We start from the raw sequence: 18,235 nt of genomic DNA, 5'->3' as shown, positions 1-18,235 counted from the left end.
AATTTTGTCTTTATTTAAAAGTAGTCTTTACTTAATATAGCCTTATGTTATTAACTATTAATGGAAAACATAGTGGTGAGAACATGGTTTTTATTGCTGTTCTTGCTTTATTTAAACATTATAGTTGCTTTTTTATTTACAGTGTCTTTAGTAAATATTTCTGTGGATCATTGACCTTGTCTTCAATTTATAACCCAACAGAAGATACTTTGAACAATGTAATAAAGGGAAAGCTACAGTAAAGGATTGCATAACTCTAAGGGATTAGAGTTCTCCTTGAAAGAATTTGGCCATACAACCTAACCTTTATTCTCATTTTCTTTATTCGAGTGATGAGTACCCTTGCTTACACTTTGCAGAAATATTTTGAAAATAAATATATGTCAATAATTGCTTTGAATTCTTGAAATAAAGACACTTTTCATGTCATTTACTTAGTAATAGCAGCAAGAATGTATTTTGTGATACCTAGATATCAAGTACTTACTTAAATCTATTATGTTTGAAAAAGCATCTACTTTTCACTAGAATTACACTGTACTATTAAGTCATGGAATGTGTGTATGTGTTGGGGGTAAGTGATGAAGGAGAAAAGGAAAAGAGAAAACACACTAACTTGTCTCAATAAATATACTTTCTCAGATAAGTCTCCTAACAACCCCACTGGTATATACTATTATCCCCATTTTGTAGAGGCGGAAAATAGAACTCAGTGAGGCCAGATACCTTGCCCACGCCTCCCGAGTGATGAAGTCTTGAACAAGAATTTGAACCTAACTATAAAACTCAGCTCTACAGGGCACCACAAGGTTTCTCAAAGTTCAAATTACTGTGCTGGAAACTTCTGTTTACAGCTAAAATAGGAAAGGGCAGGGCTAATTTAATTAAAAGAAATAATTTATAATATTACCCAAAGCAGTTTCTTTTTTAGCTTCTCTCAATGTTTCCATGACAGTTTTAGCTGAAGATTTTAATCATTTCTTATTTTGTCTTGCTGGTTTGCCCAACTCTAATTCCTGGACTTAACAAAAATATACTTGCTAAACAGGAATGAAAGGGCAGATCTTACACTGCCATTTCTCTGCTTGGTTATTTGTGTAGTTAACATGGTCATTTCAGAGAGGGACTGGAGGTTGATGGAAGGACGGGTGGCTTGACAGGGAAATTCCAGATGACAGGGATTGGCAGATTTCCTGCTGGCCCTTTATTGCCAAACTCCACCTCCTACTCTTCTTGCACAGCTGTGTGCTTCATTAAATAGTGATGTCTACAAATCACAGCAGTGTTAAAATGCAAAGCAGGGGGAATTCCTGGCTGCTGGCTGCTGCCAAGTTCCTCGAGTTTTAACAGCACATTCACCAAACTGTTTCTTCCCCCTCCAAGAACTAAGTTCAATATCAAGAGTGTATTCATCAATGATAGTGCCTCTCTGTTCTCTTGGAGAGTTTGAAATATCTTGTAGGCAACATGGTATGGGGCTTGTGTTGTCAGAGATAAGACTTCTGACATTCATATGGCCATTAGTCATCCTGTTGCATCAGGAACCGTTACCTAATTATTTGAAACAGATTTTCCCATTCACAATTTAGGTATATTGTCAGAAACCTGCGTTATGTGATTTAGGGCCAAGAATCCTGTTTCTGCTGCTCAGGGGAGGGATAAAAGGGATGTGACTTAATTCAACAATGTATGTTAAGAGTTGGGCTTCACTGGTGGCTCAGACAGTAAAGAATCTGCCTGCAGTGCAGGAGACCTGGGTTCAATCCCTGGGTCAGGAAGATCCACTGGAGAAGGGAATGGCAACCCACATACACCAGTATTCTTACCAAGAGAATTCCATGAACAGAGGAGCCTGGTGGGCCACAGCCCATGAGATCACAAAGAGTCAGACATTGCTGAGTGACTAACACACACACACACACACACACACACACACACACACACATTGAGAGTTGATGTATGCAAAGCACTGTGCTGACTGAAGTAGAGGATGACAACATAAATAGAAGAGGTCAACATATACTAGTATGGTTAGTGTGAGGGAAGCTTTGATGAGTGTTATACTAGAGGTGTTAAAAAAGATGAAATGGATATATGGGGGAAATTCCGAATTTTACTTGGATAGATTAGAAATGTTTCAAGTGAGAGGTAACACTGGCTCAAGACTTTAAAGGGCAGATGAAAATGGGGGCACTTCCAATGGAGAAAAAAAAATGAGTAAAAAATGGTACAGAGAATGGAGTTCAGTGGATTATTAGAATGGCTTATTCCCTTGTGTTAAATGGTAGCATTATGTTACTGAATTATAATACAAACAGTATTGTTTATCTAGAAATTAAAAATAATAATGTAGTTGTCTTCATATGGGCATTTTGTCTCCAATCAAATGCATCTCCATCTTATCTTATACCAGCTGGATTCTTGCATTTATGTTATGTGGCTTGCATGTATAGGCATTTGAATCTATGACCCTTGGGGCTAGAATAAAGAATATGAGAGAGACAGGCAGACTTATGGAGCTTCTTTAATGGGAGGTGACTGATAATGGTTGTTGATGGCTGATAATGGTCAAAGAAGAGAGGGTCTGGCAGCCCCTATAAGAAATTAATAGTAGCTGGTAGGCAGAACTTAAGTCTATCTTCCTCTGGGGAGTTTCAGTACCCAACTCAGATAAGAAAAACACAGCAATTCAAGTTAATTGCATTCACTGAGCATATACTTACATGAATAGTACAATAGGCACAGCGTTGGTTCTTGAGATAGAGTAATTCATTGCCCTTGTTTCCAACTGCAAGGAACAGAGACAGATAGACATGTAAGCAACTATTACACAAGATGAAGTTCAGCAAGAACTAGCAGTTTGCCATGGAAGTATGGAGGGAGACAGATTCATTTTGACCAGGGAGAAATAAGAAACATTTATGAAGCATTATATTTGAGGTGAAATATAAAGACTAGCTGGGTTGTTGATTAGTAAACACATTTGGAATGGTATTTTTGATTGAAAAAAGTAGTAGCAGTATTAGTCATTCAGTTATGTCCAACTGTTTGTGACCCCACGGACTGTAGCTCACCAGGCTCCTCTGTCCATGGGATTCTCCAGGCAAGAATACTGGAGTGGGTTGCCATTCCCTTCTCCAGAGGATCTTCCCGACCCATTGATTGAACCCAGATCTCCTGCGTTGCAAGATTCTTTACCATTTGAGCTACAGGGAAGATCCTTGATTGAAAGAAAGAGTAAGCAAATAAAGACACCATAAATGCAAATACTATTTCAAAAATTAAGACTAGGGTATGAATCATGTTTTATTATGAGTTGAGATTAGGGTCAGATCATCAAATGTCTTCAATGTCATTCCTTTAAGTTTGGACTTCAGACTTGATCATTGAAGATAGCTGAGATGTGAAGTGAAACAGGTCTATGAATAAACTCAGGGGTGTTGAGTGGCTGCATTATTGCTGCATCTTACAGCTCTAAGAAAGAGCTAGGCTTGTCTGAAAATTCCCCAAACCACCACAGCATAAGGAAATAGTATTGATAGTATTTAGTATTGGAATTGTTGATTATTTGACTTAAGGGTCAGATATATATTGAGATGCACAAACCTAGCTCTTAATATGGGTTTTATGGCCACTCTTTCTCCAACCCAAGGTGTTTCTCTGGGCTCTCTCTTCTCTTTGATTTATTTTCTCCTAATTCACTGACTGGTAAGTAATAGGCACTCAGTAAGTATTTGCTGAATGAACAGACTTCTAACTTGTTCTAACGAGTGAGGCAGAACCTGGTGATCAGAGCTTGGGTAAACAGTCTGTGCGTGAACAACTGGTTTTGAGCAGAACAGAAGACTAGCTTTTGATTCCTTTCTTTTTCTCCTTGAGTGCCTAGATAAATCACTCATCTCCTGAGGTGAGTCTCATTCATATGAAACCATTAGGGAATAGTCTTAATTGTGCTTTGCCATCAATGAACTGATCCAGTGGCAGATTCAGGAGTCAAGCTTCACATATCCCTGATTTATTTCCTCTTTTGAAAGGATCAGACTTTGAATACTGCCATAAAACAAATAAATATATTTCAAAAAATACTATCTTATAAATAACAAGGTTGAACAGATAATTTACAATTTCCTGTCTAGAATTAATTGGCTGAGACAGTTATTAAATACCTCATATAACAACAGACTGGTTCCAAATTGGGAAAGGACTATGTCAAGGCTGTATATTATCACCCTGCTTACTTAACTTATATTCAGAGTACGTCATGTGAAATGACAGGCTGGATGAAGCACAAGCTGGAATCAAGACTGCCGGGAGAAATATCAATAATCTCAGATATGCAGATGACACCACCCTTATGGCAGAAAGCAAAGAAGAACTAAAGAGCCTCTTGATGAAAGTGAAAGAGGAGAATGGAAAAGTTGGCTTAAAACTCAACATTCAAAAAACAAAGCTCATCACATCTGGTCCCGTCACTTCATGGCAAATAGATGGGGAAACAATGGAAACGGCGAGAGATTTTATTTTGGGGGGTATCCAAAATCACTGCAGATGGTGATTGCAACCATGAAACTAAAAGATGCTTGCTCCTTGGAAGAAAAACTATGCCCAACATAGACAGCATATTAAAAAGCAGAGATATTACTTTGCCGACAAAGGTCCGTCTAGTCAAAGCTGTGGTTTTTCCGGTAGTCATGAATGAATGTGAGAGTTGGACTATAAAGAAAGCTGAGTGCCAAAGAATTGATACTTTTGAACTGTGGTGTTGGAGAAGACTCTTGAGAGTCCCTTGAAGTGCAAGGAGATCCAACCAGTCAATCCTAAAGGAAATCAGTCCTGGATATTCATTGGAAGGACTGATGCTGAAACTGAAACTCCAATACTTGGGCCACCTGATACGAAGAATTGGCTCATTTGAAAAGACCCTGATGCTGGGAAAGATTGAAGGCAGGAAGAGAAGGGGACGACAGAGGACGAGATGGTTGGATGGCATCGCCGACTCACTGGATGTGAGTTTGAGCAAGCTCCAGGAGTTGGTGATGGATAGGTAAGCCTGGCATTTTGTACTCCATGGGGTCACAAAGAGTTGGACGTGACTGAGTGACTGAACTGAACTAAGCTGATTATATTATGTATATTTTACCTCAAAATTTTTTTACCCCTTTTCATAATTGTGAGTAATGCTTTCATAGCATATATAATTGCTTAGTATATTAATAAACAAGTCAATAATAATATAATAGGTACAAGTTACTCTCTAAGCCTTTAGAAAGACATTACAGATCTCTAGTTGGGATGACCCAGAGGGATGGTACAGGGAGTGGGGTGGGAGGGGGGTTCAGGATTGGGAACACGTGTACACCCGTGGCAGATTCATGTTGATGTATGGCAAAACCAATACAATATTGTAAAGTAAAATAAATAAATAAAAAGTTCAAAAAAACAAAAACATTTGATCAAGTGAAATGTTTTGTCCACTATGGAAAGAGTGGGTAAAGCCTAGTCGTCATTCTCTATAAAGTATACTTTTAATAGTTCTCATTGTGCTTGACACATCTGAAATCCAAAAGCAATCTGGGTAAACAACTCTCCAGTTTACATGCTAATGATATATCATTGTTACCTATAGGCACATTAAAGACACCATGTAAGTGGAATTATGCATGCGTATCTGAGAGAGATGTATAACATAGATCCTTTATAAGTTGGGATAAACTTTTAAGTGTTCACTCTTCAAGTTCTGGGTTCATCTTTTTCCTGCCGTGCCCTTGTGAAGGGTGGTCACGTCCCCAGTGTTTTCTCCTAACCCTAGTGCTCTGCTTGTCCTGAAAGCTTTCAGAGATACATGCAAAAAGATTAGGAACTCAGTTCTGGTCCCTTAAAATAGCGTCGGCTCATTGTTTAAGTTGTAGAATATACCAGAGAACAATGTAGATATAGCAACAATCAAAGGATAAGTATAGAAAAAAATCTTGCTTTGGTAGTGGTTTAATAAGGCATATGTTTATGGTCAACTGCCTAGAAATTCTGTACACTTTAATGCTATTTAAGTGACTTGTGTCTTGGAGACCTCTGTTTTAAGACTTTCTCTCTCCTTGATGTATATCACAGTCTTTGGTAGATTACCATTGGTTGAGGATCATCCTTAAACCTTTCCAAAGTAATTTAAAAAATGAGAGGGTACTGGTTTCTTGGGAGAGAATATGAGAGAAAGGGATAAACAAATGCCCAAGATTTCCTTCAGCATGCTTCTCAGAATTAATGAGTCAGTTTTACAGACACACGCACACACACACACACACACACACACACACACTTATATTCACACACCTCTTTATTTATGTAAAAGACATTTTTTTAAGTAAATAAGTAAAGTAAATGTCACTCAGTCATGTCTGACTCTTTGCAACCCCATGGACTGTAGCCTACCAGGTTCCTCTGTCCATGGGATTTTCCAGACAAGAATACTGGAGTGGGTTGCCATTTCCTTCTCCAGGAAATCTTCCCAACCCAGGGATCAAACCCAGGTCTCCTGTGTTGTAGGCAGATGCTTTACCATCTGAGCTACTGGGGAAGTCTGGTATCTAAAAACCAAAACTAAAAAAAATATATATCCAAGAAAAAGTTTTTTGATCTGTGTCCAACAAACTGTTATTATTTTCCATTTGGGCATAAATATATGTTCCAGTTCCTTAAAGTTAGATATGACCATGTGACTTTGTTCTAATCAATACAATATGAGCAGGAGAGTTGCAGGCTACTTTCAGACATCCTAAGGTTACAGTGAAAGTGAATGTGTGAATCACTCAGTCCTGTGCAATTCTTTGCAGCCCCATGGACTGTAGCCCTCCAGGCTCCTCTGTCCATGGCATTCTCCAGGCAAGAATACTGGAGTGAGTTGCCATTCCCTTCTCCAAGGGGTTAAGATCGAACTGGAGTCTTCTGCATTGCAGGCAGATTCTTTACCAACTGAGCCACCAGGAAATGGGATCTTCCTTTGCTTGCTCTCTAACCTTTCCTTCCCCTCTTCTCCCTCTCCTCCCATTATCTCCTCTCTCCTCTCTTCACTTCCAGGCTGGATAGATAAGGCTCAGAGGAAATTTTCTGAGCCATAGGTGATAGGCTGGCCACTAGATGGAAGAATTCAGAATCTCTGTCTAGAAGTAGTAGGAAAGCTGCACCCAGGTGTAGGAAAGAGTCACCCCAAAGGAAATATCCTCCTATGACGGTATAGTGAGAAATAAACTTTGACTATGTCATTTGTTTTGAAATTATGGCATTTATTTTTCACTGTAGTTAGCTTTTACTCTAAAACAAAGATCAGGCAAGGTATGTTCTGGTAAGCTAAAAGATGAAGTTCTCAGGGAAGATACATTTGACCTATCTATGAATGTGTTACTTTAATTCTTCTAGAAAATATGTCTTGATCAACAAAGACCTACTAGTTAAGTCAGCAGACAGTTGTTACAGTTTCCTACTGCCATTTATGGTAAGTGACTTTATACCCTTAATAAGGTCATAAGTACTGAGTCTGACACCATCTCTGTGGTGGTTTGCAGTCCAGCCACCATGGTATATAAATCTGGTGCTAAAAATTAGAACAGTTAGCCATGTGAAGAATTTGGGTTCTGTACCTAAACCACAATGAACCCTAATGCAGAATAGTAAAGATTTATTACTGTATAAGTTTCTATGCAGCAATTTGGTTTGTTTGTTTTTCTTTTGTTAAAAAAATCAAGAGACCATAAAGTTGTCTGAGAAATAACTCAGTGCCTCTGTGAATACTGAGGCTCCTGGGAACTGAATCACGCCCCTCGGTATAACCCCTGTGATTCATCATTCCCAGGGGGATGAGGGTTTAACTTTAGACCACAGTTTACAACAGGGATAATCATTACCTCCCTTTTATTTAGTGCCTTCCAGGTACTGTACTAAACACTTTACTCTTGTAGCAACCTAACACATTATGTGTTTGTATGTCTGTTCTCCAAATAAGAAAACTGAAGTTTAGGAGGCATACGCAACTTGCTCAAGGTCAACCATCTGCATTGTGGCAAAACCAGAATTCCCAAATTCCTGTTCCTACTAGTGTTCCAGACTTCTATTATGGACCTATGGAACTTTAGGTTCTGTATCTTTTTAATTGTATTGGATAGCTCCCTTTTATGTATAATGCTGCCTTTCATGAATATATATTTTGCCACTTTTATTATTGAAGTATAATTGATTTACAATGTTGTGTTAGTTTCAGATGTATAGCAAAGTGATTCAGGTATACATTATTATATGTATTATAAAATATAGGTTATTACAAATCATTGAGCATAGTTCCCTGCACTATATAGACGGTTCTTGTCGGTTAACTATTTTATATATAGTAGTATGTGTATGTTAATCCCAAACGCCTATTTTATCGTCCTATCCTTTTCCCCATTGGTAACATTAAGTTTGTTTTCTGTATCTGCAGGTCTAGTTCCGTTTTGTATATAAGCTCATCTGTATTTTTTTTTAATTCCACATATAAGCGATATGATATGTCTTTCTGACTGACTTCACTTAGTATGTTAATCTCTAGGTTCATTCATGTTGCTGCAAATGGCATTATTTCATCCTTTTAACGGCTGAGTAATATTCCACTGTATATATAACCACATCTTTATCCATTCATCTGTCAATGGAGATTTAGGTTGCTTCCGTGTCTTGTCTATTGTAAAATAGTGCTGCAGTGAACATTTTGTTGTAATGAGTTTACATCCTAAAAGTTTTCTCAAATTATCAGTCACTGGACTTTGGACACATTGTGGAAACAATGTGATCATTTGAACATTTTATGTCCTTCCTCAATTATTTTGAATTTTAATATCTATGGCTGATTTGTGTTGAGGTTTGACAGAAAACAACAAAATTCTGTAAAGCAATTATCTTTCAGTTAAAAAATAAATAAAAAGAAAAGGAAATTTGCAGCCTTAATATCACTAAACACACTGGAGATGCAAGAAATCTATGACTCTTATTGTGACTAGACTGAGTAACATTATGATAACTTGAATTTTGCAGGCGAACCTTTGAAAATGACCCCCCAAAAATAACAGTGATCACATTAACATTCTTTTCCCATTGTGACACTAATCTATTTTTTTTTGCAATTTTTCTTCTGTCCATCTACCTACCATTCCATTTGTTTCCTCCCAGAAAGAGGTGTAAGAATCTCCAAGTATCATTAGCTCTATTTCAAACCATGGATCATAATAACCTCTGAAATATAACTGTACACATGCACCAAATCGACAAATGTGGACATGCACACACAATGTTTTCTGCATTAAAGCTACTTCCATGTTTCAGAATCTGTGAAATTCAATAATTATTACTACTATTCAATAACCTTCCTAACACACAAATACCTACTATTATGTGGGCCAATTATAGATAATCTCATAATAAAGATGCACTAAGTATTATCTTTCACATGGATCAAATCATGTATTCGTTTGAGACAGAGTGTCATTGTAATACTTGTGACAAAGGTAATAACTTTCAAAAATAAATAAATGAATAAAGTTTTTTAAAACAAAGATGCAGGGTTCATAAGTAGAGATAACAGTTTACTGCTTCTAGAAGGATTTGGATGAAATAAGAAATGAAAACAGATACACTGCTTTCATGTAACTGGAACTATAGCATTTTAAACACAAATAAGCTGAATTTAAATTTTCCTAAGCTCAATACACTAACAACAGGCTACTGCTGCTAAGTCGCTTCAGTCGGTTCCGACTCTGTGCGACCCCATAGAAGGCAGCCCACCAGGGATTCTGCCGTCCCTGGGATTCTCCAGGCAAGAACACTGGAGTGGGTTGCCATTTCCTTCTCCAATGCATGAACGTGAAGTCGTTCAGTCGTGTCTGACTTTTTGCGATATCATGGACTGGAGCCTACCAGGCTCCTCTGTCCATGGAATTTTCCAGGCAAGAGTACTGGAGTGGGGTGCCATTGCCTTCTCCAGTCTCTCAGCCATAGATGTGACTGAATGAGAAAAGGAAGATTTCTCAATTGCTAGAATTGAAGAGGATGGTCAAGAAAAAATTAGTGGCAAAGGCAAAACCTGTAGATGCAAAAGGGAAAAACCAGTCCATAGAAAACTGTTTTGATGACTAACGTATACACACTAATATGTATCAAATGGATAAGCAAGGACTAACTTATATACACTAATATGTATAAAATAAACAGGGACTTACTGTGTAGCACAGAAAACTAATTAAATGTCTTATAATAACGCATAGTGGAAAAGAATCAGAAAAATAATACATATATATGTATATATGGCTGAATCACTTTGCTGTACACTAGAAACTAACACAAAATTGTAATTAATTATATTTCAGAAAAATAGTTATTGAAAAAATAAACAAAAGTTTTAAGAATTGGTTTGGTGAGAGTGAGGGGACTTGTACCTAGAGAAACTGTACTCCTCCTGGTAATAATTTTTTTTTTCATTTGTGCTTATCACATAATTTAAAACATATCTGTAGCTTTTTTGGGCTGGAGGCGGGGACTTGGCTTGTTCTGAGTCCTCAGTTTCCTAATCTGTGTGTGCAGCCCCCATCAGGCTCACCTGCCCTCCCTTGGTTACACGCCCATACTTCACGCTCATAGGTGCTCTTTCAAGTCTAATTTATGTGAAATCCTGTTATGTCCTCATATCATTTTTATAAACATTCTGATACACACTCACCCCATCTCCCCTTTATAAGTTGAAGTATTGAGGATTATGCAGTTAAATTTTTATTTTGTAGGTCTGGGTCAGCAAAATTTTCTTGTAAACGGTCAAATAGTAAATATTGGCAGCCTTGCAGGCCCCACAGCCTCTGTCACAACTTCTCAGCTCTGGCAGAGTGGTGTGACATTGTCCATATATTGCATCTAAACAGGGCTCTGCTCCAAAACCTTCATTTACAGAAACAGGCAATGGTAGATTTGTTGATAGTAGTTTATAGACCTCTTTTGTAGATGAGACACTTCCATTTTTCTTAAGTAAAATTTCCTTTGAGAGTCTTTTTCTATGGAATTTCTTTTCTACGGCCTCTTCTTTTCTTACTGTTTTTGAAATCTTTCCTGAAATTTAGATAAATGCCTTTAATATCATTTTCATTTATTTTATTTGTGTCTATGACCAGCCTGGATTTGATCTCTAAGTGGGATGTCATTTAAGAAGCACAAGGTCATCAAGTAAAACTTAAAAGAATTTTTATTCATTTCATTTCTTAAAATTCTCATTTATTCTTTGTCTCTAGAAGGATATTAAAGAAGACACAATCTATAACCTTGAATGGCAAGTTCCCTTCTTCTTTATTCTTCCCACATTTTCACATATTACACTCTATTCATCTTTTTTGCTATCCCGAATCCCCCTACCCCAGCAAGTTGAAACTACAAAGTTTTCATTTTTAACACTGTCTCCTCTGACTCAGAGCACTTTATTTTGCAGATTGATCAAACTACCCATGCTAAATGAGTTAGTTCTTCCTTTTTTTCCTTCTTCCATTCCCAAATTCAGAAGTAAGAACTAGGGCAAAGGAGGAAAATCTAGGCTACTAAAAACCAGGTCAAAATCCATCAACATTTCTGATTTTATTTTTTTTTAATCCAGTCAAATATTACCTGTATGATTTTTATTACCATTATTAGCTTAAGCTTATTGCAATTATTTGTAAAATATACATATTTATACACAGTACCCAGAAAGGGTATCATTGTAGACAGCCTTAGAGGCCATTCTCCCTTCAACTCCTTTATACAGTATCAGTTCAGTTCAGTTCAGTCGCTCAGTTGTGTTCGACTCTTTGTGACCCCATGAATCGCAGCAAGCCAGGCCTCCTTGTCCATCACCAACTCCCAGAGCTCACTCAGACTCACGTCCATTGAGTCCGTGATGCCATCCAGCCATCTCATCCTCAGTTGTCCCCTTCTCCTCCTGCCCGCAATCTCTCCCAGAGTTTTTTCCAATGAGTCAACTCTTCGCATGAGGTGGCCAAAGTACTGGAGCTTCAGCTTTAGCATCATTCCTTCCAAAGAAATCCCAGGGTTGATCTCCTTCAGAATGGACTGGTTGGATCTCTGCAGTTCAAGGGACTCTCAGGAGTCTTCTCCAACACCACAGTTCAAATGCATCAGTTCTTCGGCACTCAGCCTTCTTTACAGTCCAACTCTCACATCCATACATGACTACTGGAAAAACCATAGCCTTGACTAAATGGACCTTAGTCGGCAAAGTAATGTCTCTGCTTTTGAATATACTATCTAGGTTGGTCATAATTTTTCTTCCAAGGAGTAAGCATCTTTTAATTTCATGGCTGTAGTCACCATCTGGAGCCCCCAAAAATAAAGTCTGACACTGTTTCCACTGTTTCCCCATCTATTTCCCATGAAGTGATGGGACCAGATGCCATGATCTTCGTTTTCTGAATGTTGAGCTTTAAGCCAACTTTTTCACTTTCCTCTTTCACTTTCATCAAGAGGCTTTTGAGTTCCTCTTCACTTTCTGCCATAAGGGTGGTGTTATCTGCATATCTGAGGTTATTGATATTTCTCCCGGCAATCTTGATTCCAGCTTGTGTTTCTTCCAGTCCAGCGTTTCTCATGATGCACTCTGCATATAAGTTAAATAGGCAGGGTGACAATATACAGCCTTGACGTACTCCTTTTCCTATTTGGAACCAGTCTGTTGTTCCATGTCCACTTCTAACTGTTGCTTCCTGACCTGCATACAGATTTCTCAAGAGGCAGGTCAGGGGGTCTGGTATTCCCGTCTCTCTCAGAATTTTCCACAGTTGATTGTGTGATCCACACAGTCAAAGGCTTTGGCATAGTCAATAAAGCAGAAATAGATGTTTTTCTGGAACTCTCTTGCTTTTCCATGATCCAGCGGATGTTGGCAATTTGACCTCTGGTTCCTCTGCCTTTTCTAAAACCAGCTTGAACATCAGGGAGTTCACAGTTCACGTATTGCTGAAGCCTGGCTTGGAGAATTTTGAGCATTACTTTACTAGTGTGTGAAATGAGTTAATTGTGCAGTAGTTTGAGCATTCTTTGCCACTGCCTTTCTTTGGGATTGGAATGAACTGACCTTTTCCAGTCCTGTGGCCACTGCTGACTTTTCCAAATTTGCTGGCATATTGAGTGCAGCACTTTCACAGCATCATCTTTCAGGATTTGAAACAGCTCAACTGGAATTCCATCACCTCCACTAAGACTGGAAGAGGTCAGGGAGAGGAAAGGGAGAGACTCCAACTACCACTTCTCTGCTTCATATTCACCATTGCAGCACCTCCTCATGGACTTGGCCCTCTCACACTAAGACAAAGCAAGCAAACGTCAAAGGCTCACCTGGCAAAACCGCCACGCTCTGTAACCACCTTCTAAGCACGTCTGGGCAGCTGCAGGGGGAGAGAAAGGGCCTGTCCATAGACAAGGTTGGTCTTTCCAAGTCACATTCATGAAGGCAGGCTGCCTATAGGAAGTGGGAGGCCCAGAAGCAAAGGAGGTGATTGTTATCAGATGGGGATGCCATCAGAGAGCATAGAGAAGGAAAATTTTTCTGGAGGGGAGGCCTGAACTACAGTTGGGGCAGCAGTGATTCTTTCCATAGTGAGGGAACTTGAGGCACAAAGTCTTTGCAGCCCTGTCATTGACTTGCAGTGGGCAGTCTTCCCCAAGGGTCAGAAATAGCTGTGTTGAAGTCTGGTGTCAGCTGAATGTAGCAAAACTGGGCCTGGTTGTAAAATAGTCAAGGAACAATAGGGTTGGGGCCTTAAAACAGTAGAATAATAAAATAGGAAGGAAGCTGGGTGATTATCTAGTAATCCAATAACCTTCCTTTACATATGGGGGAAAATCAAGACTTGCAAGAAAAAGGGGTTTCCCCCAAACTTACCCAGCCAGTTAGTCTACAGCAACAAAAAGAATATGCATATTACCCTTGAGTGCATTATCCTCTGGATTGCTCTTTATGATTAGAAATGTTAACTTGGAGGAAGATGCAATAGGAGCTTTGGGTTATTCTGTAAAGATGGATGACAAGAAAGCATAGTGAACCATTTTGCTTTAGAGGTTCAGCTAGAACTTTGCTTCATGAAGGAGTTTCTCTGTACCTCCTGTAGGCTGTCCCCTTGTTTGCTTTGCATGTCCAGACTTCCCTCTCTAGGAGTCTGGGTCAGCCAGCAGCCCAGGTGATTATGATTTGCTTATTTTCCCCACTGTTGAATCCCTGGAGCTAGACGCCAATGGTTCTTAACCAATGCCTCCTGTTAGCAGCTCTTGTGGAACTCTTGAATTTTTAAATAGTACTCCTGGCCAGATTCCACTCTTCCGAATTTGGATTTAATTGGTTTGCAGGAGTGCCCATCCATCTATATTTTGAGCCTCTCATGTCTTCTATTGTGTAAACAAGTTTGCGAAATACAAGACTAAAAGAAGATGAAAGATTCACAGGATGAATTAGGCCAGAAGAGGGCCATTGCTCAAGAGTAGAGGAAAAAAGAGCAAGAGGCTAGAGGCCTATTGGGGAGGGTAATGAGGTTCGAATGGACTCAGGTGGAAGCACTCTGCTAGCCTGATTAAGCAAAGGCTTTAGGATTTCGAAGGAAACTGTAAAGACAGATCTACAGGCTCTGGGCTGAAGAATATTTGGTTTCCTCAGCAGAAGGAGTGGCAAAGGACAGATTACTCAGAAGGAAGTTTTTTTGAATTGACAGGTAAAGTAGAGATAATAATGGGACAGTTCTAGAAGTGGGAGTGTTTTACAGTCAGAATTTTTAAGGCCTTGGTCCGTCAGATAACGAGGTCAAAAGCCTCCTGCAGAATGAATAATATAATTTTAGACCCAGAGGATCTTAGAGATCATCAGTGTCAGCCTCCTCACTTCACAGAGGAGGACTGTAAATCCCATAGAGGGTCAGAGACTTGCCCAAGATCACCTATAAGATGAGTTTTTGACCTCTGTCCTGGTAGAGTCCTCACAGTGTAATGGTAAATAGCACAGCCTGCAGAGCCTGCTGCCTCTCTTATCAAGTGTGCATCTTTGGGGGAACTTACTAGTTGTCTGTGTGCCTCAGTTCCCTCATCTCTAAAATGAGGATAATGATAGTCCACTTTATTATGCGTAATTGGGTAGATTATAAGCATTGCTCTCTGTAAAACATTTAGAACAATGCCTAACATGTGATATGTGTTCTACAACAGTAATTATTATTATACCATACTGTTTTACTCAAGTGATAAAAAAAATCCTAGTGAATAAGACTGTCATAATACCCATTTAAGGATTCAGATTTGGAGAAAATGCAGATTTCTCAAGGTGCTCTATTTTTGATAACAACTGCAACGGAATAGATTTCAGGTGAATTGCAGAGCTGTGTGTTTTCATGTGCAGTTTTGTTAAAGTGTAGATTCCTGGACCTCACTCCAGATTATCTGAACTAGAATCTCTTGGAGGTATGGACAGGGACTCTATATTTTCCAAATACAGACCTGTAGAGCAGTGAAGTTTGGCACTTACTTCCATTTTGGGGAAGTGGAATAACCTCCTATAATCAGTATCCGAGGCTTTCCCTCTCCATAAGAGATAGGTACTCTTCTCTTTTCACTGTAACAGATATGGAAATTGAGGCTTAGAGAGGCTGAATAACTTTCCCAAAATGATTGACTTTGTAAATAACAGAATAGAGCCTCTGAGGTCAAATCCTTAAGACCTGTTGAGTTGCCATCTTCCCAGTTACCATGTGATCTTGGGAAAAGCATGACTAGGTTTCAGTTTTCTTATCTGGAAAATGGGATAATATTGGTATTTAGACGATATTATGAAAATTAATATATGCCAAGTATGTTGCAGAGTACCTTGCCCATAGACACAATCAAATATTAACCATTATTTCTGCTCTAGATATTGGCATTGCTATTTTTACTCCAACTTTCCAAAAACTTACTTCAGTAAGTATTGACTTGGCTCCCACCCCACCCTTGTACCAGATACTCTGCTATACTGTGAAGCCACAAAATCTAAAAACTGAAATAAATGATGTTCTTATCTTAAACAACCAACCACTCAATGGAAACTAAATAAAAAACTAGACTCTAACAAAAGATGTGATCCTGATCAGACAGGAACCACAAAGGGCCATAATGGTTCAGCAAAAAACAAAACTCATCTACAAGGATCCCTTAGAAAATATGTCATTCCATGTAGGTACATTTTTTAGATAAACTGTTTAAATAGAATTTTTTCCTGTTTATATTGTAATGTAGATATTTCTGAAAATGAGGCATACATACTCTGCTGTCCTTCTAAACCAAGAACAGGGCTTCCCTCATAGCTCAGTTGGTGAAGAATCTGCTTGCAATGCAGGAGACCTGGGTTTGATTCCTGGGTTGGGAAGGTGCCCTGGAGAAGGAAATGGCAACCCACTCCAGTATTCTTGCCAGGATAATCCCATGGACAGAGGAGCCTGGCAGGCAATAGTCCATGGGGTCATAAGAGTCAGACCAAACCGAGAAGGTATGTGCCATGAAAATGCTTGATGACTCAGAATTACCACTGAAAACCTTATTCACTGGGTTGTATCATTACAGCAAAGTCCTCAGGGGCTTCTGAGGATATACTCACCTCTTTGTTTCCATTCTTGGTTTTATTTTTTTTTTTCTGTCTCTTGTATTGCTACAAAACATCCACTTCCCTCCTTTAGAAATCTTTGTGATTTATCATAAAGAGTGAAGACTTCAGAGTCAATCTGATTTGTATTTGTATACTAACTATGCTAGTTTGCATGAACCAAGGTCATTCATTCATTCATCAGGAATTCTGGTACTTATAGGGATACAAAAACATATTCATGCAATTTTCTGTCTTGGGAGACTATAATGTGGAAGTTTCTTACTCATTCATAACTATAATTTTCTCACATCTCTCAAGTAGAGCTAAGGCATTAACCGACATTGAAATATTAGGAATTTGGGGGAAGTGGTAGGCGAGGGGTACAAAAATACTTACATCAGTATGGCAATGACTTTTTTATTTTCTTAAAAATATTTTTGGTTGTTAATTTATTTGTCTACTCTGGGTCTTTGTTGCGGCATGCAGGGTCTAGTTCCCTGACCAGGGACTGAACGTGGGCCCCTGACATTGGGAGCATGGAGTTTTAGCCACTGGACCACCAGGAAAGTCCCTATAGCTTTTTTCTTAAAAGCAAAAAAAAAATGTCTTTAGATTTCTTTCATGAAAACCAATACTAACGTAGTTCTTTAGTAATGGCAAAGTGGCATAACAAGAACTTTCAGAAAGGAAAGGATATTCTTTGCTTATGAAACCTTATGAAAGGTTTCATAGGAATGAGATATTTTCAGAAAGCAGTGGAAGCCTATATTTCCAGATACTGTAATAGGTTCTGGGGATGTAGAAGCGAACAAAGCAATGGTTGCTCGCAGTGACTTTGTATTCTGATGGAGAACTGTCAGCAGGCCAATAAATATATAATACAGTTGCAGATAAGTGATTGAAAAAAATATATAGAAGTTCATAGAATGATTTTATTGAATGTATTTGTCTAAATTCAATCTAGTGCATTCGTCAATATTAAGAAAATTCCTCTGATTCAATTTCCCCACAGTCCTTCTAGACCTTTATACTCATATGGGACTATCAATAAAACCCCTGTGAAGCCTCATTTATAGAAAGTATAGATGCTGAGAAATAAAGTCCTTTCCAATTTTTTTGTTGTCATTGTTATTGTTGTTCTACAACTCTGTGTTGTAAAGAACTAGGAAATTAATAACATGGTTCTTGACTTCCAGTTCCTTACTTGTTAATTGGGGCAATGCCATTTCAACATTAGTAAATTATAAAAGAATTAACTAAGGAAAGAGTACTTGAAGTTTGCCAAATTGAGGAAATGAACTCAAACAAACAAACAAAAAAGATATTGTCACTGGCTTAACCTATCCAGCAGCTATAACAAAATACCACCAAATGGCTTATCAACAACAGAAATTTATTTCTCACAGTTCTGGGATCTGGTAAGTCCAAGATCAAGGCACCAGCAGGTTCAATGTCTGATGAGGTCTCACTTCCTTGTTCATAGACTGCTAACTTCATCACATAGTGAAAGGGGCAAGAGAACTCTGTGGAACCTCTTTTTAAGGGAACTAATCCCATTCATGAGGACTTTACCATCATTACCTAATTACC

General features: G+C 38.6%; 1 protein-coding gene across 8 annotated transcripts in view; it reads left to right on the top strand.

Moving 5' to 3' along the window:
- The window catches only part of TP63 (tumor protein p63), a 264,867-nt gene that overhangs the window by 75,051 nt on the left and 171,581 nt on the right, over positions 1-18,235 (top strand). The window contains exon 1 of one of the 8 annotated variants that reach the window (XM_042233231.2): positions 14,619-14,750. The exons of the other annotated variants lie outside the window; for them this stretch is intronic. The gene's annotated coding sequence lies outside the window, so the exon portion shown is untranslated. Of the gene's footprint in view, positions 1-14,618; positions 14,751-18,235 lie in introns of those variants that run through there. 8 annotated transcript variants of the gene reach the window in all.

The sequence above is a fragment of the Ovis aries genome, chromosome 1, assembly GCF_016772045.2.
Source record: "Ovis aries strain OAR_USU_Benz2616 breed Rambouillet chromosome 1, ARS-UI_Ramb_v3.0, whole genome shotgun sequence".
Lineage (NCBI taxonomy): Eukaryota > Metazoa > Chordata > Mammalia > Artiodactyla > Bovidae > Ovis > Ovis aries.
Note: the sequence above shows the minus strand (reverse complement) of the source record. Positions and strands in the feature narration are given on the sequence as shown.